Consider the following 9444-nt stretch of genomic DNA (forward strand, 5'->3'; position numbering starts at 1 on the left):
GGGGACACTTGCTGACGGGGAACTGGAGTGAGGCCACCAAACTCAGTTCATGTAGGCCAAACAGCCATTAGATGGCAGCCATTTTGATTCATCACCCACCTAGCTTGGATTCAGACCTACAACCTACAGACCCTTATCAATCCCCTGAGTTATCCCGGGAGAGAGACAGACACAGAGAGAGAGAGAGAGAGAGAGATAGCTTCATGAGCTGAGACTACCAACAAGAGTACCAGCTTGTGCCCACACTCAAGAGTTTGAAGAAGATGATGATGGTAGATTTTTCTGCCAACCCCTCTCCCAAACTATAACTGTCTGAAATGAAGAGGACTAAAGATAAAAGAAAAGAAGTACTTGTGGCACCTTAGAGACTAACCAATTTATTTGAGCATGAGCTTTCGTGAGCTACAGAAGTGAGCTGTAGCTCACGAAAGCTCATGCTCAAATAAATTGGTTAGTCTCTAAGGTGCCACAAGTCCTCCTTTTCTTTTTGCGAATACAGACTAACACGGCTGTTACTCTGAAACCTAAAGATAAATGTTATATTCAGAAGGTGCTTCCCACACACACAAAGGAACTGTGTACAGAAAATCTTAAGGCCAGTTTTGCAAGGAAGAGGGCTAGAGGACAATTAGATACCACAGTGTGAAAAAGGGCCTTAGAAAAAGCTATGACAGATGACCCATAGCACCTCAGTCTTTTCCATCTTAACCAACTTTGCTTCTATGTGTCTGCTGTGCTGACTAACATTTGCATAGGAAATCAACTATGATGAAACCGCCCCGTTCTATGGTTCTTCCTGCATCTCTTGAATGGAAGCTCATTACCTTTAGAAAGTCTCAGGGGAAAATTTGTGATTTGTTCTTGTTTGTCATTGTGATCTGATAAATTTCCGTGCTTGCAGAAATGAACCGGGCTGTTGTGGTTAGTTCAATGACAGCATTCAAATCCAGCATCAGGGTGGCCTAGATCAGTGGCTCTCAACCAAGGGTACGCATACTCCTGGGGGTACACAGAGGTCTTCCGGGGGGTACATACATCAACTCATCTAGATATTTGCCTAGTTTTACAACAGACTCCATAAAAAGCACTAGTGAAGTCAGTACAAACTAAAATTTAATACAGACTTGTTTATACTGCTCTATATACGATACTCTGAAATGTAAGTACAATATTTATATTCCAATTGATTTATTTTATAATTATATGGTAAAACTGACAAAGTCAACAATTTTTCAGTAATAGTGTGCAGGGACACTTTTGTATTTTTAGGTCTGATTTTGTAGGCAAGTAGTTTTTAAGTGAGGTGAAACTTGGGGGTACATGAGCGAAATCAGACTCCTGAAAGGGGTATAGTAGTCTGGAAAGATTGAGAGCCACTGGTCTAGATGGCACGGGGCCAGTCTGCTAAATAGAGATGGGCCAAATGGTAAGATTTCAGATCTGGGGCTGGAGCATATCTAATGTAACGTAGGTCTGATGGGATGTTCATCCCACATCAGCCCTGAAAAGGTTAAGGTGGCCCAGAAGAGGCTAATGAACCCTTTCAGTTGCACCTGGGGGGAGGCCCAGGGGTTTATAAATTACTAATTGCCGATGAAGCTTGGGTGGGAGAGAAGTTGGGAAAGGATTATAAAGAGAGGAAATTTGTAGTAGCAGGGAGCTGCCATGTGGAAGCCTGCAGGCACTCTCTGGGCTTAGAGAGGAAAGAAGGAGAAACCCAGGAGGTGAATAGGAGCCCTGGGCTCCTCTCCCTGAGGGAAGGGCATACCAGAAGGGTGATGGATAAGGAAATGTGATAGAGACAAGTAGGAAGCAGTCTAGGGACACAGCAGCAAAGTTTGGGATGGAGCAGACCTTGGCTGTGGAGTGTAGGGTCCCTAGGCTGGAACCCAGAGTAGTGGGCAGGCCGGTGTTCCCCCTAGCAGCCACTGACAAAGTGGCATAGCCTTGAACTGGAGGACTGCTGGGAACGATACCTGCACAGCCAGTCCAGTCCAGTGAGACTTTGAAACCCGTGAAGGGGAAAACTATGGTGACCTGGCTGGAGGGCCAAGCCACCAACAGGGAGCACTGCAGCTCCTGGGACGTGAACGGGGACACAGCACAAACAAGAGACAGAAGGGGGTGTCAGACCAGGCAGATACCCTAGATGCCTGGCCAGGAGGAAGCGCGCTTGCGGTAAAGGGAAACCCATTACGCCAGGGATCTGGGTTTAGACCCGAGGCTGAATCTGGGCTAGTGTCCTGAGACAGAACTTAATGGCAAGGAAAACTTGTGTTCTGCGTTCTTGAAATGTCAGTAACCATCCACAGCAGAAATCATGTGAACTCAGGTGAGCTTGTGAGATTTTTGCCTTCTTGGGCCAAAATCTCACAAGAAAGAGCGTTCTTTGGAGATTTTTTGGCCTCACCATAACCTTAAAAAAGAGGCCCCTTCTCTCTAGCATCTATCTAAGCGAGTTGGAAGGTTTCAAGTGTCCATCAAAAATCCAGCCTGTTTTTGTTCTAGGGGTTTGGGGCTTGGGTTTTTTATGAACACTTGAAAATTGGTCCCAAATGCAGACATTGTGCAAGGTCTTAGTGACAGGGACGGCCTGCCTCACTCACATGCAGACGAGCTGCCGAAACCTGAGCAGGGCCGGAACCCCATGCACCAGGTCACAACCCCCCCGAGCAGGGAGCCGGGCCCAGCCCCATGGGAGAGGAGCCGCCACTATGGGGTGTGTGGGGCGGGCATCCGCCCTGGGTGGGAGAACTGTATGTTTGCCTAGAGCCCTGGGGTGGGTTAATCTGGCCCTGCTCCTAGAACACTCGCTTGACAATTCCAGCAATTGTTGCTCCTTCACAGGCCTCTCCAACAGCCCATTCTGCCTGCCCCCTGTCCCTGACTCTGAAGCGCTGCCCCTCCACAAGCCCTCAGATATTCCCCTGGCTTCTCTCCTGCCCCAGTGCAGCCACACAGCAACACCCCAGCAGCAGCAACTTTCCGCTGCTTTGGCAACACTTGCTGGTCGGTTTGATTTGTCCCTTGTCTTCTTTCCCTGCACGCGTGGAAAAGAATGCCACAACAAGGGCCTCTTCCTTAAGCACAAGGTAGAAACGTCTAAAATATCACAGAGGCCAGGCTCCCCGGGGCACCAGCTTTCGGCTGCATTCTACCCGTGCGGCTGCTGCCCACTCTAACCGGGCTTGTTGGATTAGATTTTACCAGCTGTGGAAAAAAAGGCTGATTGTGCTAAATGCGAGGCCTTTGATTGCACATGAGCGTGTGTGTCTGTGGGGGGAGGCACTGCATCAGACGCTGAGTCTGGGGGGGAAAGAGGCCAAAAAAGGGCTTGAAATGTCAAACCCGATCTGAGACTTTTCCCCACGGCTTCTGCTTTTCTTGTGCCCCCATCTGGGGGAGATGTTAACTGCAACCCTGCAGCCATTCATGGCCCACTGTGCTTTACCACAGAGCTTTATCACATTTCCTTATCCATCACCTTTCTGGTACGCCCTTCCTCAGGGACAGGAGCCCAGGGCTCTTATTCACCCCCTGGGTTTCTCCTTCTTTCCTCTCTAGCCTGGGGCACTGGCTAGTTCTTAATTGGGGTAACTATATTCTGTTTCCCTAAAATCCTCCTGGAGCTCTATTACGGTGGCTCTCAACCTTCAGAACTCGTTTATAAACCCGGCTGGCCTGTTGCAATCCAGCGAATAGCTTTAGTACAAAACACTTGAGTTATTAAATATGTTTTACCCACAATATATAATATACACATTAACATAATAAGTACTAACTAAGTACACCGTACTAAGTACACCATAGTCCCAGTTCCTGCAGCTTCTGTCCTGCAGGGCTAGCTGAGCTCAGCTCCCCACACCCAGCATTGTGACCTCCAGGATCACAGCACCACTCAGGTTTGGCCTGGCCCCCTCGCCCAAATTTGTGTGCGTGGCATTGCAACCTGGCACATGGGGTCACAGTGCCACTTGCTCACATTTGGCCCTGTAAGGAAAAGGCCTTTTCCTGTAGCCATATTGTAAGGCCTAAGGCCCGTGTCTGCAGCCATATTAGGAAAGCGCACTAAAGTCACATCCTCACATTCCATCTAAATTATATTAAAACAATGTAATATCGGGCTGTTCAGAAGACGATCCTGTCCACCATCACCAGATAAAGAAAGAGATCTTAAGATGATTAAAGAAAACTTAGTTTGATAGCATTCTGTCAGGCAAGAAACCACTGATCAATAGTTGTGGTTGTGAAATCCTCATTTCTTTATTGTTTTATCTTTATGGTCCCCACTTCTCTATTGTTTGTCTGTATGGTCTCTGTCTGGTTCTTTGATTCTTTCTGTCTGTTACACAATTAATTTTGCTAGGTGTAAATCAATTAAGGTGGTGGGATAGGATTGGTTAGAGAATTTTGTTACAATATGTTAGGATTGGTTAGTAATATTTTAGTATAATGATTGGTTACGGTACAGCTAAGCAAGACTCAAGTTTCACTATATAAACTGGGGTCCAAAAGGAAGTTCTTGGGAACCAACTGCAGGGCACAGCCCCAGAGCTGCCAGACTTCAACACTCTGCCAATGACACCTTGCAGAAACTGGAGTCCCCCAGGTGACCTGATCCTGACTAGCCATCAAGAAAAGTTCATCTGTCTTATTGAGACTGGGTGTGGTGAGCATTGTATGTTTAGCAAATGCATTCTTTTGTTTTGGTAATAAATAGAGGTTAAGTAGGATACTACTGTGTAAGGCTCTTTCACTGGTAAAAGACCCTGCAAACCTACGGTGTAAGGTTACTCCTGAGCCCTAGGAATGGGGCAAGGATGGGTGCCTAAATTAAGAGAGTTACGCCTTGAGCCCATGGAAGGGTAAAGGTGGATGCCCCTAGAGTGGTAAAGGTGAGTGCCCATAGAGTGTGTGAGTAACAGAGAATTTTGTCAGGTGCCCCCTTCCCCCACACACGTCATCATGATAGAGGAGAGCGTGGGCCAAACCCCTCATCCCCAGGCCCACCCCACACCCAGAGCCCCCTCCCGCACTCTGAATCCCTCATTTCTAGCCCCACCCCAGAACCTACACCCCCAGTCCAGAGCCTGTACCCCCTCTTGCATCCCAACCCACTGCCTCAGCCCGGAGCCATCTTCCCACACCCAGAACTCCTCATTTCTGGCCCCACCCAGGAACCCACACCCCCAGCCAGAGCCTTCACCCCCTCCCCAACCCCTTGAGCCAGCCTAGTGAAAATGAGTGAGGGTGGGGAGAGCAAGCGACAGAGGGAAGGGGGACGGCGTGAGTGGGGGTGGGGCCTCAGAGAAGGGGCAGGGCAGGGGTGAGGCCTCAAAGGAGGGGTGGGGCAGGGGGAGCAAAGGTGTTCAGTTTTGTGCAAGTAGAAAGTTGGCAACCCTAACAGACACCCACATCTGCATGTGAACAGGAGTGTGTGCGGTTCACTATTTGCTAGTTTCCTGTTTAAAAGTTTGCATCATCCAATCCGGAACCTAGAAGCAATACCATGTGATGTAAGGGACCAATCACACATATGAATAACGAACCAGTTGTAGTTCACAAACATTCCATAGCGCAGGTATTGTTGGACCAAACAAGGTAATGGACATTTATGGATAACAAAGACATTTGCATAATCAGGACCTGTTCGTGAATATTTGGCCATCAAACAGAGGCGATTTATTCACAACACATAATTCAACCAGTTCTAGTAACTAAATATCAGAGGTAAGACAGTCTCATGGTCAAAGTCCAGAACGGGGAGTTAGGAGACCTGGTTCTATTCCTGACTCTTCCACAGACTTAGTGTGTAATCCCTCCGTGCCTCAGTTTCACCACCTGTAAAATGGAGGTAATAACCTCCTGCCTCCAATGGAGGTGGTGAGGGTTTATTAGTGCTTGGGTATGTGTAGATGCAAGATGCTCCAGAAGTACAAATTGTTACATTGTATCTTAGATAGGTCTCATCTCTATATACTGCAGCGTGCCCACATTATGACGTTATAGCTATGCATTGAAAGTCTGAGTCTGATTCAGACTGTAGCACGATTGCTCAAACTTTCCAGCACGTCCTAAAAATAAGGAGCAAGGGAATTGTTTTTGTCTGGGGTAGGGAAACTGCTGTATCCACTCAAAACTTACAGCTTCTAAATTTAGACCAGAACTCAGAAATTTTGACGTGAGGATTCCATTTGACTCAGGCAAAATTCATGGTCTGGGCCGTTACCTGTGTTTCGATTTTTATTTCCTGTGGCCCTAGATGCCAGGGCAACAATTATTTGCAGAGAAGAATCTGTATGGTGTGCGTAGCAGGCTGCTGTTTGCTTAGAAATGCAGCTGATGTGCCTTAGTCTTCAGAGTCTTTCATAGAATCATAGAATCATAGAATATCAGGGTTGGAAGGGACCCCAGAAGGTCATCTAGTCCAACCCCCTGCTCAAAGCAGGACCAATCCCCAGTTAAATCATCCCAGCCAGGGCTTTGTAAAGCCTGACTTTATCGAGCAATTAATTGAATGGCCAGTGCCTCTCTTCATCACAGCATCACGCTTATCTGCAGCCAAAATTATAGGCATTTTTACAGAAAAAATAAGTAATTTCTACGCCGAGCTTTGTGGGAAATCATTTGAATAGAAAAGATAAGCACATTGTCCAGGGCAAATCCAGACACATATCAACTCTTTTGTTCCAGTATAAAATGTTTCTTTTTTCATCACCACTTCCAGGGCGCAGCACGTGCCAGGACAGGTAGGGACTAGCCTGCCTTAGCCCTGCAGCACCACCGACCGGACTTTTAACGGCCCGATGCTGACCAGAGCTGCCAGGGGCCCTTTTCAACTGGGCCTTCCGGTTGAACACCAGGCACCTGGCAACCCTATCAGAAGAACATTTTTCCCCTTTTAGTTTTAACAAATAAGATGGAGCTCTGTGGGCTGGAATAGCAGCAGGCATGGCCACAGGAGTGAGGGGGTGAGCCAGGGGCAAGGGGGCTGAGCAAGTGGCCAGCATGTTTGCAAGGGAACAAAAAGAGCCTTTGCTACAAAATGTGTTTCTGTTAGCAATAATATCATACAATAAATTGGCTGGTGACTCCAGGCCTATCCCGAGCCCGCTGTCATCAATGGAAAGACTTCAGTGGACTTGGGATCAAACCACAAGCTATCGATCCGCTCTACTAGATGGAACCAGAACAGCTCAGCTGTGTGTCATAGGCCATGTAGTGGCAAAAGGGATTCTCCTTCGGCTCAAGGGGTAGTGGCCTGCGCTTTTGGAAAAAGAAGGTCTGGGTTCTATCCTCACCATTTCCATTAAATGCTCAGTGGCCATAGGGTCCAGCACAGGGGCCACCATGAAGATCCTTCATGGCCATGGGCTTCTTACACCCTTTTTCCCTTCTCTAGCACCCACCCAATGTGCTTTGTAGGCATTTTGAAATTTAGCAGTTTGGCCGCCGCCACCAGGAGACAAGCAAATATTATTGTCCCTGCTTTACAGGTGGGGGGCCTGAAGTGCAATGTAATCAGCACGCTTCTTCCATTGTTTTTTGCCTCCCTCTCTTGCAAACCCCAATGGAAAAAGAACAGCACCACACACTCCCTAGGGCAACCCTGTGCAGTGTCTAGACCCCACATTCTGAAGGGTTTTGGAGCAGATGCCAAGCGGCCAGTGTACATGAGTAAGTATTGGCTGCACCTCACCATAATACAGCTCCATGTTTGCATCTAGCAGCTTTGCAGCCATACCCAGAAGGAGCTGTATTTAATCGATCCACATGAGCTATAAACAAACGCCTACATGATTAATGTGGTAACTGCTAGCCTTGCAAATAGAGCACAAATCGCCAGGTATTATTCTAAAAGTGCTTTGATAACTATCACCCCGATGTAATTATTTTCCCTTTCAGAAATACCTGACATTTTTGGTAATGTCACATCTATTCAGTACATAACAGAAACTGCTCAAGCCTGGCAAACTCTCCTTATTAGGTAATATCTCTCTAAGAGGGAGAAATAGCCAGTCGGTGCATGACCAAATGTCTGGATAGGCATGATTGTTGTTTGACACTTTTAATATGTATTTTTAAAAGGTGATTTGAGTCTTTCTGTGCATCACCACTGCACCATGCATCACCAGCTTAAAACAATCAGCTCAACGGACTCGCTCCAGGTTTTACATCAGCGTCTCTGAGATCAGAATTTGCCTTACCAACTCTTCCATTCTGAAACCGGCAGCAACCAAAAACGGATTAAAAACATGATTTTTCCTACATTTGGATAACTAAAAATTGGCTAACCAGAAAGTTCTTCCTAAGCCACAACCATGGCATTTGTTGCTGGAATCCTATGATAAGAGTAAGGCACAAAGAGATTACAAGGATGGGCACAGTTTAACGCATAGAAGGAAAGAACAGAGCTGGTCAAAAAATCAAAGCAAAGTTTTTGCAAAGTTTGAGAACATTTTTAGTTTGAAGTTTTCAGAAAGAACTTTCCCAACGTTTCCATAGTTTTTTCAACAAAACTTTTCAGTACAGAACATTTTAAGTTATCAGTTCTCCTCCTCCTCCTCCCCCCACCCCCACCCCCGTTCCCCTTCCCATGATTTCTTTCCTTGTTTTCACTTGGACTCTGAAAGATGGCAAAAAAGGAAAAAGAGGGGGAAAGGAAGAGAAACGGGGGTAGCAAAATATTAAAACAAAACCAAAAAAATTCAGCTTTCATCAAAAAATGACAATAAACTTTTTTGTGTGTGCATAAAAAGGCCATTTTTCAGCAACAAAAACTGAAAAATCTCAACCAGTTCAAACATACAAATAGATAAATAGCTATAATTAGGGTGACCAGACAGCAAGTGTGAAAAATCGGGACAAGGTGGGGGGTAATAGGAGCCTATATAAGAAAAAGATCCAAAAATTGGGACTGTCCCTATAAAATCGGGACATCTGGTCACCCTAGCTATAATGACAATACTATGATTCTATAATAATTCTGAGGAGGATGTAGTATTTCTGTACAAATCTGGGGACCCCACCCACCTATTATGACCATACCACAGAACCCTAACTCTCATTAGAAGAGTGAGTGCTTGCCGTTCTTCAGTCCCCTCCAGCAAGGAAAGTGTTAAACATGCCAGGTCTTCAAGGCACCCGATTTCCCCCCTCGTGGAACTCCCAGGGACAACTCCCACTGACATCACTGGGAGCTGGAGCAGGCCCATGGCTCTCTGCGAAATTGTTCAACCCATACCGCTGCACCCCATTGCCCTGTTTGCGAAGCTCACAGTCCCCTTGTTGTGAGCGGGTCCCTCTGCCGTCATTTCCACGGGCTTGGCATCAGGCCCAGAGTGGCTAAAAATGTCACAGATATTTTTTAAGGAATGTCAAAACCGGGGAATCTTGGGAGAGCAAAAAAAATGCTTCGGCACACCCCAGACATTCTCAGTCACA

The sequence above is a fragment of the Lepidochelys kempii genome, chromosome 9 (genome assembly GCF_965140285.1).
Source record: "Lepidochelys kempii isolate rLepKem1 chromosome 9, rLepKem1.hap1, whole genome shotgun sequence".
NCBI classification, from domain to species: domain Eukaryota; kingdom Metazoa; phylum Chordata; order Testudines; family Cheloniidae; genus Lepidochelys; species Lepidochelys kempii.